This window comes from Rhinolophus hipposideros, assembly GCF_964194185.1.
Source record: "Rhinolophus hipposideros genome assembly, chromosome: 11".
Classification (NCBI taxonomy): Eukaryota; Metazoa; Chordata; class Mammalia; order Chiroptera; family Rhinolophidae; genus Rhinolophus; species Rhinolophus hipposideros.
In genome coordinates, this window is record NC_138057.1 from 23900411 (window position 1) to 23916446 (window position 16036).

Genomic DNA, 16036 nt, shown 5'->3' on the forward strand with positions numbered 1-16036 from the left:
AGTGCTACATTTAGTGTTTAGTGTGGTAGAAGGAGAAATAGCCAAACTCCTTGTTGATTCTGATGTGAAGAAAAGAGAGTTGCTCTAAAATAGGAAGCAAAGAAAAGCTTGAGGAGACTGAAATGTGTTCATTTTGTCACTCTTGGATGCCAGAGATTGGGATTTTAATGCAGGCCGACTCACTTATCTTAGAGGTTCTGACAAATTTTCTGGGAAAAACAAAAGAAATAAGTAAAATTAAAATCTGTGGTCAGAAGGTTACAGAAAGGAAAGGCACACATTTCTGCTAGGGAATAGGAAGTGGTCTTGTCTTCCGCAGCAGAGCTGTCTAATAAATCTGGAGAGTTTTATTGACTTCATAGGCGCAAAAATAACCACCCGGAGAAGACATCGGGTTTCACTTATTTTTTTGGAAAGTAATTTTTCACAGACGCGAGGTTAAAAGAAAGTGGTTGCACGGGCCTCGGCTGTGGTGGTGTGTCTTATGGTATGCGTCATGCAACTGGGTCTCAATTCTGGGACGATGCCCAGTTTCAGAGGTCTAAAACCTCTGTTGAAAGCAATGAGGACAGAGTGTTGCCAAAATTTTATGTGTGCAACTGTAGCTCGATTGTCTTACTGCAAGGATAGACTTTGATCAAGAGCGTCTGCAGGGAGGGGTTTCATTAAATGCTGTTTTCAACCCTTAATTCTACAGCTTTTATGTCTACTTGTTCCTAAGTCTACCACAGACCCCGAATGGCCCTGACACAGAAGCCCCTCCCCAAACCCATGTCTGGCTCTCAGGCAGCCGAAGTGACTGGCATGGAAGGAGTTGTTGGGTAGAAAAGAATACACAATGTGGAAGGTTTTGCTTCTATTCCCTGGTTTTGGGTCTCATGTTAGACTATTCAGAGAAGAAAATGCTTGAACCTCTCCCCCCCCTGCCTCATGTCTGTGATTCATTAGGAAAACTTGCAAACTTCCCCTACATAAAGACAAGCTTTCCTAAGAAAAGGATTGATAAGAGCGTATGTTTGTTGGATGAGTTCTTCCTCTTTTAAAAACGTCTGGCCAAGAATAGAAAATTCAGTCAGTCTTAGAAGGTTTAAGTGTCTATTTCTGAATTCCTTTCAATTGTCCTCATAATCATGGAAAAGATGGCAACTAAATAATGTGTTTAACGTTTTACAGCTTTCATGTTTGATTCTTGTGATAAATCTGCAGGAACCTTCTCCCACGGGGCAGGGAAAACTGTTTTTTCATACGATCATATGTCTTCTATAAATCAATAGGAAGGCAGGTAGAGCGGCTTTGTTGTTGGACAGCTTGCTGGTGAGTGGCGCCTCCTGGTGTGTGGGAGGCCACAGCATCCTCAGAGCCCCCAGCTGTCTCTAAGAAACTGGACTGGGGTCTGTGAGTGAAAAGAACAACCACTGGATTGGAATTCAGGAAATAAATACAATCTAAAACCACTCCATCTGAAATAATCACTGTAAAAAAAAAATCTTATTTTAGAGATAACAAAAATAAATGGGTGGGTTTTTTTAATGACTTTTTTTTTTTACTTTGGGTGGGGGGTGGTAGATGAGAGTAAAGGGGATCCAACATATGGTGATAGAAAGAGAACTGACTCTGGGTGGTGAACACACAAGGTGATATATAGAAGATGTATTACAGAATTGTACACCTGAAATCGATGTAACTTTACTAACAATTGTCACCCAAATAAATGGGTGGTTTTGAAATGGGTGTTTTAGCAGGAGAATCTGGTTCAAAGGAAACCTTAAATAATAAAATAGCAAACATTTATTGAGTCCTTGGCATGCGCAGAGCGCTGGGCTAAGCACTTTACATGCATAGTATTATTTAATTATATCTTCACTACTCTTAAATAGGCAGCGTTATCATTCGCAGATGAGGAAAATAAGAGATCAACTTGCTCCAGAAAACACAAAATTAACCCACGATATAAAACAGATCAAAGCGGGGCTCTCGTGGTGGAATTAGGATTGGAATACCAAGAACATTTAACCCCTGGCTGTTTTCCTCCTCCATCAACCTCTTCTGTTTTCCCGAAACAACTCCAAGGCTTTGTGGAGCAGAATTTTAGAATCTTTTGACTGGATAACCCCTAAAATTTTGTTCCCAGTTTAATGGCCAGTCATCCTAATTCTGGAAATATAAACCATAGTAATCCTCAAAATGAGCTCCTGAAGACTGGCTGTTGGCAAACCTTGCTCTTCATTAATGGGCTGACTCAAAGTCACTTTTCACATACCTTTAAAGAATAGATTTTTCAAATTATTTTGCTCCAGTAAACGTAGGGATGAAAAAGAATTGTACAGATGTAAACATTCTCATGCCATAAAATTAAATGTGTTGTTTACATCAAAACAGCAGTGCTAACATCAGGATCAATTTTTATTTCTTTAGTAGTTAAGTTATTAAGTATTCTATAACTAACAGATTTGCTTATACATTCGCGGACAAATTGTCTCTAATAAATTCAGCTAGACACGAGCAGTAGGTGTTAGAATTTTCGCCTCTCACATTAGCTAGATGTCTGTCTGGGTATTGGCTCACTCAGAGCAGGGGGTTCATCAAGGAAAGGGGGAGACTTTTGATCTCTTTGTTAGCTGTTCACAAAGGGAAAAAAACTCCACAGGCTGAACCTCTTAACTCCTAACTCACATCAGACATCCCCAAATTGCATGATTTTAGTGTTGCTAAGGAGGGTGGAGAAACAGACTCCTTCTTACAGTGGGGTTGGGGGTGTAAATCGGTATAAAATTATTGGAGGGCAATTTGGCAATAGCTATTAAAAATGAAATGCTCATACCCTCTGACCCAATAATAATTCACCTTCTGGGAATTCATCATAGAGAAATACTCCTATGACTGCTCAAAGATATAAGTGTAAAATGATGTTTGCAAGAATATTTGTTACAGGGAAAACTGGAAAGAACCCAAATGTACATTAACAGCAATTGGTTAAGAAAAGCATGCTTTGGGCATACAGTACAATACCGTGGAGCAATTAAAAAAAAGAAAGGTGAAAAAGAAGATCACTTTTTACAGACTGGCGTGGAAATATATCTAAGACATATTGCTAGGTGGAAAATAGCATGCTTAAGAGTGGAGAGTATGATCCCATTTTTATAAAATAATAAATGAAATTTTAATATATGCCTTGAAAAAAATGTTAACTGGTTTTTTCAGCTGTGTGGGATTATGGAAGATTTTCACTTTCTCTGCTATATATTATTATAATGTTTCAAGTTTTATATGTACATATGAACATTTATATGTCATTACTTTTGTAATCAGAAAAAATAAATATTTCTGTGGCTCAGTCCCCTGAGAGCCCTGTTAGGAAAGTGGAGAAGCCTAGTCCAAATCCATTAACTCTACTGGAAAACAAAGCTTAGCTGGCACTGGAACAGTGATGCCACTTAACCAAAAGGAGGACCACGTGTGGGAACTCTTCCGGCCTTTAGTCATTGTAATAATTAGCCCACAGTGGAGTATCAGGGAGAAGCTAGGGAGAATAAACTTAAATTGCGGCTAGTTTTTGAATCAGCACTGTAGTGGAGAAGATATCTGAGGACCAGAAACTCCAACTAAGAGGTTCACCCTGAATGGGGACTTACTAGGGGTAGGCGGTGTCCATAAAAGATAAAGAGGAGTTAGAGTTTAATTTTTATATTTTATCAAGCTAACATTTGGTGCCAGTTCTCTAGGTGAGGAGCAGCTCCCCATAGGGGATGGGGTAGGGGGAGGTCTATAGCTTATACAATTAATCGGACTCCTTTAAAAAAAATAATGCAACCTTAACAAGCACAAAAGTAGGTATATGGCTTTGGAAGGGGCCCCTGAGAAGGAGGACGCTTAAGTTAAGCTTCATTAGCTTCTCAGGGATCACTCTGTTCTAAAGCCAAGATAACATGGGAAAGTAACCGGTACACTTCCTTTTCTTTAAGAAAGATTCTGCCAAAGAAGAGTTTCCATTTCACATGTGGTGAAGCTAGAAGAAGCACCGTGATCCCTAGGAGACTGCACGATCTGTGCGGTGGGGGATACTTGAGTTTCTGTGGATGTATAAGTTCTGGAGAAGCTCTAATTGTTGACAGTGGCAGGCACCCAGTTCTTGATGCTCATAAAACTATGGCAGTCAGAGTTGGAAAAGATGTATTAGGTCATCAATCTAGATTGGGGTCCAAGGCAGGATGGTTCACTATTGTAGTCACTCCAAGCCTTTGTCCAGGCTGCTTGGAAATGTTTTCAGGGTCTGACTCTTAAAAAGCTGTTCCTCTCCTCTGGTTCCTGGGCAAATGTTGAGGTGTTTGATGAAAAAAAAAAAAAAAAGAAAGAAAGAAGTAAAAAAACATTTTAGAGTTGGAGCCACAGAACTACTTAATTATATCCATTCACCTAGATTTCTATCAGTGTTTTCCAGATGAAGAAAACAATTTAGTGTAAAGAAACTCTTGTACCTCTGGTATAAATTTTCCATCATGGAAAAAAATCCCTGATTTTTTTTCCTGATTCCTTGTATTTTAACTTTGGTGGTGAGTTTCTTTTTAGCTTTAGGAGAAAAAGCAAATTCGCTTGGGTTCTCTTTAGCAAGCGTTATCAAGAATAGCAATGAGAATATTTAAAAGCTGCTTTTGTTAATGGAAAGAAAGGATTTCCTAAACATTTATTTTGACGGTTTTCCTCTATCTTTGGTAACTTAATGTTCCCCATTTTTATTTTAGGCTTCTATATGAGCTACTAAATTTGGGAATCTGGAGGCTAAGTTTTTATTCATGTTTTCCTTTAAGTCTGTGTTGATAATGATCCTAATCTCACAAAAGATTTTGGTGGCTACTTTTTTGTAGCAAAGAGTTGATTGTTCTAGACCAAAAGGAGAGTAGATGTGACTTATTGATTGATTAATGTATGCTATATATCCTTAGTGAAATCTCTGATTTCCTATGGTGTGTGTGTGTGTGTGTGTGTGTGGTCTGCTTGCTCGTTCTTTATGTGTTTGATGATTTATTGGGGGGTTGGCCTTGAAAATACTAAAAAACAATTCTCTTTTTGGTAAATAATACTTCTAGCAAATATAAAAGTATAATGAATAATATAGTATTTGGATATTTGTATCTGAAAGTTCATTTCTATTTTAAATCAAGACAAGCAGGCATTAGTTTATTGATGCTAGTGACCTCAGCATTAGTGAGGATCTTTCAGCAATAAGCAGCCCTCAGGAACCATTTTTTTTTTTTTTTTAGAATTCACAAGACGGGCCCCTAGTTATTCAACTATCAAAAAACTGACTGTAAATGCTATCTGAGCTAAACTTAGCTGAGTTTAATTAGATTTTAGAAGTTGACTGGGAATTCATCCAAAATGTGCTCATCAAAAAACAAAGGTATTGGAAAGTAGAGGAAAGAAATAGGATTATGGGGGACAAAATTAATTTTAAACCTCTTGAAATAGAAAAGTAGTTAAAGATAGAAATACTGAAGGTAAAAAGATTTTTCTTTCATTTTAAACTGAGTTCAATACATTATGTCTCTCCCTGGGATTTTCTGTGACATTGTCCTTTCAGAAATGTGCTTGTCCCCACCAACAAATTACTAAAGAGAATGAAGAATAAAAATTCCTGAAAGGTACAAAATTACTAAAGGCACAATGTCATTGAAAAATCACTATGAGAATATTTTTGCAGCCCAAAATACTCAATTTGACAAAAGAATTTTTTATGATTTGTGAATGTACTTAAATGTAATCTCATGAAGAAGTTGAAATATTTTAATTGCATGTTAAATGAATTCACTTTAGGAAAAATATGAAATTACATGAATTTAGTACTGTCCAGAAGAATATGGATTAAATAATGAAAAATCAATACTACTGGTGGCCTCGATGATGTGGGCTATACTAAACTCCTTACTGGCAAATAAATTGTAAGTTCTTAAATGGATGGATATTGGTCCTAAACAGAACACTTTAGACATGGTTGATTTCACTAAGTGTTTGTGGAACAAATGAACATGATTGAATTCAGGTAGATCTCAGAAGGTTCACTGTCTGAAATATATTTTTCTGGTTGTTAGTTATGCCTGATTTAAACAGTAACTGATCAAATGATAGCACTCGTATGTATTTACAACCCTGTCTGTGCAAATGAGCACTTTCAAATGTTCTCTGAAAATCAATATGTCTGTATTAGTTAGGAACTTGGTTTAAAAAGAAAAACAATTAATTTGTTCATGTAACAAAAAATTCCAGTGGTGGAATAGATCCAGCTTCTCTAACAACTTTGTCCAGAATGCCTTTCTCTCTTTCTTTTTCTAGATCACAACTTCACTTTCTGCACTGTTTTCATTTGTAGGCAAACATGGTGGCAAAGATGGAACCAGTACAAGGAGAGTGTTTCTTTTAACATAGAAACTGACCTCCCATTGTCCTAGCTTGGGTCACATGCTTATCCCTGAACCATATCATAGTGCTGCAGTGGTATGCTGGTATATTAGCTTCCTGTGGCTGTCATAGCAAATTACCACAGATTGGGTGACTTAAAACAAGAGAAATTTATTTTTTCACATTTCTGGAAGCCAGTTATCCAAAATCAAGGTGTCATCAGGGCAGTGCTCCCTCCAAAGGCTCTAGGGGAGATTCTTTCCCAACTTCTGGTAACTCCGGGCATTCCTTGGCTTGTGGCTGCGATAATGCAATCTCTGCCTGTGTGATCCCATTGACTCCTCCTCTTATCTGTGGGTCTCCTCTGTGTGTCTCTGCCAAATCTCCCTCTGCCTCATCTTATACGGACACATATGATTGTATGTAGAGTCTACTGGGATAATCCAGGAGGATTTCATCTCAAGGGCCTTAACTTAATCACAGCTGCAAAGACCCTTTTCCCCAATGAGGTCATATTCACAAATTCCAGGTGTTAGGACTCAAACATATCTTTTGGTGACTACCATTCAACCCACTCCAGCTGCTACATGTTTAACACTCTCTTTTCAGAAGAGGGGAAGCCATGCTATCTAGTACTTGCCTAGTTTTATAGTATAAATACTGCCACCATGGCCAATTTCAAGCTACCAATGGCAGTCACTGAACATGAAGTTGGAAAAAAGTAGTGCATTGCTGTACAGTATTTCCATCATACAGATCCAGTAGATGTAAGTAACCTCAAGAGCACAGATAATAGTAAAATGTACTCAAATAATTAGGAAATGATGAGTTTTGAGTGCCTATCAACTTTGTTTTAAATATAATTTACATAATTATAAATTCATATACTTTAAATGTTAGTAATGATTATGTTTAACAACTGACTCACAAAATTCCTAGAAATTTATGAGTTGGTTTGGATGAACTGATAGGAGCCAGAGCCAACATGCCGCTTAATAGAATTTGTGGATTGATCAGGCCTGAGTCACAGAGCCCAAGGCAAAGGGTCAGCAATATTCAAACCACATGAACTGAAAATAAGGTAGGCGGTTCCTTAAGAGAAAATCGGGGTGCTATTATTTAAGAAAGGAGAAAAGAATAAGGGGAAGACAGAAACAACAAAGCCACTGCTGTTTCATTGTTTAAACTTATTTTAATGATTTCAGCCTAAGGAAATAATTTTCAGCAAAGTTCAAAACATTTTCAGGTACACGTAGAGGAGCTGTACTTGGATCTGCAAGTCACTCTCTCCACTGAGGGGAAAAATCAGTGTTTTTCACATTCTCATTTTACTTAGCTCATAAAATCTGTTTTTAAGCCTGAGCACTTGTACCCCAAGGTGGAGAGCTTCAGAAAAAGAGACATAAACCAATGGTCCTTTTAAAAGTATCCTTTTCAACAGTTTTTTTTAACAGCTTTATTGAGATATAATTTGTACACCCTGCAGTTCACCCATTTCAAGTGCAAAATTCAGTGGTATTTGGTACATTGACAGCATCATTCAACATTTACCACAATTAATTTTATGACATTTTCATCACCCCAAAAAGAAACTCTATACCATGGCACTGTCATCTTCCAATGCCCGCCCTTTGACCCCAAGTCTACTTCTGTCTCTATAGATTTGCCTATTCCAGGAAGTTCATATAGATGGAATCATATAATACTTTGTGACTAGCGTCTTTCACTTAGCACAGTGTTTTAAGGGTCATCAGTGCTGTAGCATGTATGAATATCTCATTCCTTTTTATTGCCAAATAGTATTTCACTGTATTGATACACCACGTTTTGTTTATCCATTCATTAGTTGATGGACATTTGGAGTGTCTTCACCTTTGGGCTATCATGACTAATGTGAACATTCATTGACCAAGTTTTTATGTGGACATAGTTTTCATTACTCTCAAACCAATGGTCTTTTAAATGTACATTTTTAGCAAGGTTTCTGATTTCCCACATGCTTAAGGCATCTGCCATTTAGGAATTCAATCAGAAAAGCCACATATAGAATTTTAATCTTCTTAAATGTTGGGGCAGTACACCAACCCCTTATGAATCCTTGGATTGGCTCAGCCCAAAGGAGGAGTCCTGCTCCCTAACTCCAGGGAGGAGGAGGGTGCTGTTTGTCAGAAAAAAGTAGGAACTGACTTGGGTCCCACAGGTCACTGTGCAGGCGTTCTTGAGGACTCGCTGCTGCACCTGAGTCCTGGCCTCACCCAGACCCGGCTCACAATAACCACTGCATCACGTGCTCCTTCAGGGACTCTCCATATGCAAAGTATGAAGACCACAAATATAAAACCTTACTCTCTGACCTGAAAATCAGAGTCATGGGGTTTGGAAAATTTGCAGGAAAGGAGGAGAGATTTTTAGCTTTCCTGGTGTAGGCCAGTGAGAGTTTCAGTCTCTCCCTTGCATGATTGGACAGTTCTTCGATGTGTCCTGCAGACCTGCGATAAAAAAAAAAAAAAGCTCTATATTAACTTATATAGCAACTTTCTTCCAAGAAATTCAGAGTGTCTCCAGCAGTCTTTTACTCATTCCCCTGAGAGAGTTTGCATGAATGTGCATAAGAAATTACTTCTTTTAAAATTTACACTCCCCAGTTAGCCAGTACTGGGCAGAAATAGAACTAAACAAGCAGACCTCCTGACCAAACATTCCACTGTAATATTTTCTGTGAGCTTCTATAAATCAATGCATAGCCTTCAAAACAGGATCTCCCCATGACCCTATTGACTGATGATTGGTCTTCCCTTCCCCTGGGGCAAAACTTTCCAAAGTTTTAGAATCAACTGGTATGGCTTGTACCATGAAACTAAAGCATATCATTTACTTACAATTGAGTGCTCAGGTGGGCCTTGATATAGGCAATCCAGGTTTTCACACTTACAGCTCAGCCCTCCTAAAGCAGCCCAACTGAGAACGCCTCAAGAATCCTGGGACTGGCTCCACTTAAAGAGAAAGCTCTTCTCACAAACTGCAGGCAGAAAGTTGATGTCTGGTCAGTCCCCTGTCATGTTGTTACTTGCTGTGTCTCTGTGTTGCTTTTACATGGGGCAATACTGCCCTCAGGCTCCTGCCTGTTATACTGAGGAATATACTCAGATCTAGTTTCCCAAAGCCTAACTTGGTACCTGATGGATGAGTCTGGGAGCGCTTCCAGCAGTAGCCATGTGCTGAAACCAACCCAGCCTTCACCCCAAACCAAACACTTCGTTCTTCACGTTGGGCATTTCCTCAACACAGACTTATTGTGAGGTTCTCACTGCCCATCTCTGAGAGAGACAAACTCTCAGTCAGGGCCACATAAGTTCATGCAGAATCTCAAGGAGTTACACCTGGGGAATATCTGTGCCTTTCCTCTTGCCCCCAAACACTCTGGGCTCCATAAATTCCTTCCCAGGAATTTTCAGGGAATAGGAAGTCTTAATCCAGTTAGTGAAAAAAATGTGTATTCCATTGTCCTATGCTGTGTTCAGCCTCAGACATATTTTGTTTTGGCCCCCATATGCTTAACCTGAATATTATTTAAAATTTATGTTAGTTATTAACAAGGACTAGCTACATAGTTTCTGGGGCCCTGTGCAACAGGCCCCTTGTTAAAAATTTAAGAATTTCAAGGTGGCAACAGCAGAGCATTAAACCAAACGTGGAGGCCCTTCTTAGTACAATAATCCCTCAGTGTCCATGGAGGATTTGTTCCAGAACCTACTCTCCATCCCCCACAGATACCAGAATCCAAGGAGGCTCAAGTCCCTTATATAAAATGGCATGATATTTGCACATAACCTACACACATCCTTCTGTATAATTTAAATCATCTCTTGATTACTTATGATGCCTAATGCAATGTCAATGCTATGTAAATAGTTGTTACATTATTGTTTAGGGAGTAATGACAAGAAAAAAAGTCTGTACATATTCAGGACAGATGCCGCCATCATAGGCCTAACTACACAGTACACATCAGTAACAACGTAACATTTTTTCCCATATTTTCGATCCACAGTTGGATGAATCTGTGAATTTGGAAGCTGTGGGTACATAGGGCTGACTGTCGGTATCTTGTACAATTGCACAGGTGGCACGTCCATGAAGCTAGCCCTGCTGCTAACATTTAAAACACAAAAGATTCTTAGCCTCTCTTTAAAAACAGAAAAATTTGGTGACTCTAGATATGTATCTGCAAATGGAACATAAAATTGGCTGGTGTGAGTTGCAACTTGTATTAGTTTACTAGGGGATACCATAACAAAGTACCACAGACTAAGTAGCTTAAATGACAGAAATTAACTTTCTCGCAATTCTGGAGATGAAGTCTGAGATCAAGGTGTCAGTAGGATTGATTTTTTTTCCCCTGAGGGTCTTACTCTTTGGCTTGCCTTCCCACTGATGGCTGTCTTCTCACTGTGTCTTCCTATGGTCTTCCCTCTATTCTTGCCTGTATCCTAATTCACTCTTCTTACAAGGACTTCACTAGTCACATTGGATTAGAAGCCACCCTAATGACCCCCTTTTAAATTAGTAATAATATCTTTAAAGACCCCGTCTGTGAATCCAGTCACATTCTGAGGTTCTGGGGGTTAGGACTTTAGCATATTAATTTTGGAAGGATACAACACAATTCAACCCATAACACAGCTGTTCCCCTAAAGAGGGAGTACAGTGTTCCAAGTCACTGCACTAACCCTCTCCCCAACAGTTGCCATCGGTCATCTTGCGTGTGTTGCTGTTCCTCCTCTCAGTTCACCTCTCTCATATGGAAGGGCCTGCTCCACCCATCCAGCATATGGAATACTGAAACTGTCTTTTACAGAACAATGGCTGCACTCTCCCTCCACATCTGCAAAACTAAGGTTGCTACTCCAGTGATCCTTTGCAGGACTATAATCAGTTCCTTACAAATGAAAAACAAAGCATACCCATTACATAGATCTAAGAGTTCAGGTGCAGGGCAGAAAGAAGAAATTGCCATGAGGTATAACTGACTACATATTTCAGGGACTAGACTTGCAGGGTTATGGAGAGGTAGCTCTCATTTCTTCCTGGGGCTGCTCCTACTTAAAATCACCTGACATTACCAGGGACAGCCCAAAATTTCAATGGAATCCAACCCTACAGCCCCTTAGAGCGAGCATACTCCCAAAGTGGTCTTTCTACCTATTTGTAGAAATGTTAGCCGGATTATAGCTGAAAACTGCTAATTCTGGGGAAGTTTTTGGTCTTGTGCCTGGAACTATTGAAGCACATATTCACACCTACCACATGTAACACTTAGTAGCATAATTTCCAGCACAACACTTCAGTATTTTATTTTAGAAAGAAACGTAGCAGAGACTGAAGACCTGCTCACTCTGCTGCTTTTTGCAAGAGGCCCCACAAAACGTGGATGGGACTGCTTTTGTGCTGTAAAGAGACAATTTATTTTTGCATTTTTAAAAGGAAAGGGGACACAAAAATCTTTGCTCAGAATCGGGGAACTCATGATGCTGAAACATATAACATCTGTGCCTGTGTGTAAATAGAAAAAAATAATGCCAAATATGCAAGGCTTTCAGAAGAGAGTGCAATGATTATCCAATAAATCCCAATATTAGAGCTTGGAACAGACCATAAAATATTTTACTCTAACCCCTCTGGTTTTAAGACATGAAAAGGGAGGTTCTAAAATTTTGAATGACTAGCCTCAGATCAGCACTCGACCTAAAATTCCGGTGTTTTCTTTCAGACTAGTGTACTTCCCACCACACCAGGTTACTTCTAAACAAGCATTGTCCTGTCAGCCTGAATTGCATGCACGAAAAACAAAACCCCGCTCTGTCTACATCAGAGTCTCTATTTAGAGTCCAGAGTTGAGAAAGCAAAGGCTATTTCAGCTTCAACTCCCTTAGCAAACAGAAGAAACGGCATCTGACCCCGTCGACTTTTCCAGCGAGGTCTCCACTGCAGCTCGCTGGCGCCGACCGACAGTGTGACACCAGGGGGCGCAGCGTCCTTTGTCCTGACAGGCATCGAAGGCAGGCTGTGGAAGGCAGGCTGGGCCTCTAAGAAAATCTGAGTTTCCCTATTTTTCATGGTTTCTGTCTGGAACCAGCCCACTCCCCGGCCCCTTCATTCATCTTAAAACCATTTTCCTTCCTCCCTGACGTTCAGATTCTTCCTTCATACTATCTTAGATTTGTGCATGTTACAGGATATTGCACATGTTTCTAGAAGGGTTTTCAGAGAAACCAGTCCTCCCCAGCTGCTCTTCCCCGGCAAAGCCTAGGAGACATGGCCAGAGCATATTATTTGCTCTTACTTGGAGGTCCCCCAATTCAGGATGTTTCTAAAGATTCTTCCAGAATGAAGGAGCCTCAGGGACAGGACTAGCTTCCTGGAAAAATTATCACATCCATCTTCTAATACCCCTCCTCTTTCCACTCAAACAAATAATAACAAACAAATAAAATTACTGGTTCTGGGAAGCCCATGTTGTGTAGCATTTATCCTCGCCCCTCTTTGTCTACCCCTGAAAAGTCTAAGATCAGCCCTTCGTGTTGGATACTTATATGCAAAGAGACAGGCATCCTTTCAGCCACACCTCTTATCAACCCACTGTGTACCCCAAGCAGGATAACTGTCTCCATCTGCCCTCAGCAGCTTAGCTCTGTGTGTTCTCCAGCAGAAAGAAATCCACTTCCTATTCCCAAAGTCTCATACCAAAGATTCATGCTCCCATCTTTCATAGATAAACGAATATCCCCTTCCACTTTTAATATGCATTTCTAGCCCTGCCCCTATTGAGACAACATACCCAAAATGCAAACCCTCCAATCCCCAAAATACATCCTTTTGCAAAGAACCCTAAAAGTCCTCTGTTGTGAATTGAAAGGCCACAGGGTCCTAAACAGGCCTTTGGAAAGCAGCTGCTCTATTTACATAGAGATTTCAGGTTTGCACAGTCTTTTTTTTTTTTTTTTTGTCTCTCATTTGAACCTACCAACAATCCCAAGAGACAGGCAGGGAAATCTAAACCTGAGGTTTGCCCCAGGCCCAGAGCTAGGCCAGGGTGGAGGCAGCACTGGGGTGACAGTACTGGGGTGACATTACTTGGGGGACAGCAGCCTAAGGAGAGAGATTTGTCCATTTTGCACCAAGGCCTCAAAGGAACGCAGCCATCACAAATGATCATCAGGTTATTTACACAGAGAGATCCTGTGATCTCAGGTCCTGAAAAACCGTAGCAATAAGTGGGAGCCTCGAAGGGGCAGGAGGAGAGGAAAGCAAGGGATGATGTTAATTCTGACCTGATCCTTCTTTTTATCTGTGGCCTTACTCATTCCTTTTTTTTCTCTCCATGCGTCTTAGCTACCCTGTTTCCCCCAAAATAAGACCTAGCTGGACAATCAGCTCTAATGCATCTTTTGGAGCAAAAATTGATAGAAGACCCAGTCTGATATCATATTAATTGTATTAGACCCGGTCTTATGCTAAAATAAGACCGGGTCTTATATTAATTTTTGCTCGAAAGGACGTGTTAGAGCTGATTGTCCAGCTAGGTCTTATTTTCAGGGAAACACGGTAATGTGGAGTAATGGGAGTGCTGAGCCCGGAGTCAGGTAGCCACAGCTGGTTATCTTGATCGTGAGCCCACCTCTCCTCATTCATAAAGCATTGATCACATCTGTCTATCAGATATGGAGAGAACAACTAAAGGAATGGAAAATATCGTGATTCTGGGAGAGAGGGCAGAGTAGGAGATTTTTACTTTCATTTTATGCCCTTTGGTATTGTTTGAGGTATTTTGAATTATGTACATATTAGTTTTATAATTTTATTTTTTAATTTTTATTGGGACTAATGATGCCCTTTAGAGTTGCTATGATGAGGACTTGTATAAAGGGTCTGGCACAACCCATGCCTGGTGCACAGTTGATGCTTACTGAATAGTTTTTTTTTATTAGCTATCGCACCATCCTCAAAATTATTAGCTATCACACCACCGTCAAAACTGAGCAAAGGGACTTCAAGAAATTTGGAGTTTTATGAAGACTCTGTTCTCAGCTCACTTATGTCCTTGAGTAAGTTAAGTCCCTTTTCCATGCCTCAGTTTTCTCATCTGTAAAGTGACAAGATGCAGGCCAATTGATTTGGAAAATGGTGGGAAGGACAGAGCAATGGCCACCACCAAAAATGACTGAGGCATCTTCGAAAATTCAGCTTCATTCTTTCTAGAGGAAGCCTCTGAAGCTTGAGTTCACGAGGTAGAATCCTTCCTAGGAGAAGTTGTCATCTAGGATAGGCAGAAAGGGCTGGAGTCAGCTGAACAAGTTCTGAAGAAATTAAATTAGGAAACAAAAATGTGTGAACACTGTGCAAGGCCAGCAGCTTAGGGTGGAAGGTGGGGAAAGAAGGTTTAGGCTGTCCCTTGGGTGCAGTTGGTACCATTATCATTTCCTGAAAAAAGTGATGCTCTTGGTTGGCAGAGGGGTTGTAATTCAAGGCCCGGGTCCCCTGGCCCAGCCAGAGCCAACCCCAGTCCATTTCCCTAGGCTGAGAGTTCTGTGTGGGGCACAGAGCTAGCCTTGGTAAGACCAGACCCTCCCCTTAGCACAACCAGAAGCAGAGCTGCCCAGTAGAATTGAACTAAAGCATCTCTGACATATTTTATGGTACTAACTAAACAACAACAACAGTGGAGAAGCTGGGCCATAGAGGCTGGGCCATAGCAGCTAAGTTAGGGAGACCTGTTCTGGGGCACCCCAGCTCCTGAGAATCAAATAGAGATTTGTTCCTACAACACATAGCTGATTCATTTCTCACCCTACTCACGGGAATGGGGGTTTTCCTTAGTCTCCTTTGCCAGCACTTGGCCTGTGGGGATGAGAGGCAGGTAGTCTGGTGGGTAGGAAGGTTGCGACTTTCTTTTAAGCCCTGTGGTCTTCTTCCTATTTAAAGCAGCACCACCTGCTGTAGCAGCAGTGTGCCAATATTTGCAGGCAGGAAGATTTTCTGACATTGTTAAGGGGGGCATTCAGAGCAGATCCCAGGCCCTTTCCCAAGGCCATCAGGCAGGGCAAAAAACGGTTTCCACTGTACTCCAGGAGGAATCCCCAACCCCCACTCTACACTCAGAAGGTATCTGTATGTATATTTTTAAAAGGGGATTCCCCCCCCCATCTGAATTATCTAGACACGCCTGTTACAATGACATCTTCCCCCCAAGCTCCTGTTGTCACTGCACAAAGGGGAGGTAGTGTTTTCAATTCTCGGGGGATCTGGAATAACGGTATCAAAGATCTGGAATGGGGACACCTGGAAGACCCCTTCCTTTATAATGAGGCCTAGAGGTGTAAGGAAGGGGGACGCGAGAAGGAGGTGGCTGGTTGAGAGGCTTGGGCAAATAACAACTCCGCCGGATTTCGAGAGACAAAACGAAATAAATAAAAACAGCTCCAACCGTCGCGCTTTGGCACACCTATATTCTGAGAGTTCCTGTAATTTTAGCGCAGTCCTTTCCGTTGTACAAGTCACTTTTCAAAGCAGTCGTGAATGTCTGGCCACTTGTTCAAATGCCTCTGTGCTTGCTTTTCCGCGTGGTTCTTTTCTGCGCCCGTTT

At 40.6% G+C, this 16036-nt stretch overlaps 1 long non-coding RNA gene across 1 annotated transcript in view; it reads right to left on the minus strand.

Moving 5' to 3' along the window:
- Nucleotides 1-7571: 7571 nt before the first annotated feature.
- The window catches only part of LOC308505202, a 39363-nt gene continuing 30898 nt past the window's right edge, over nt 7572-16036 (minus strand). Inside the window, exons 2-3 of the long non-coding RNA XR_013994478.1 lie at nt 9273-9412; nt 7572-8882 (exon numbers count right to left, since the gene is read on the minus strand). This is a non-coding gene — a long non-coding RNA (uncharacterized lncRNA). The remainder of the gene's footprint in view (nt 8883-9272; nt 9413-16036) is intronic.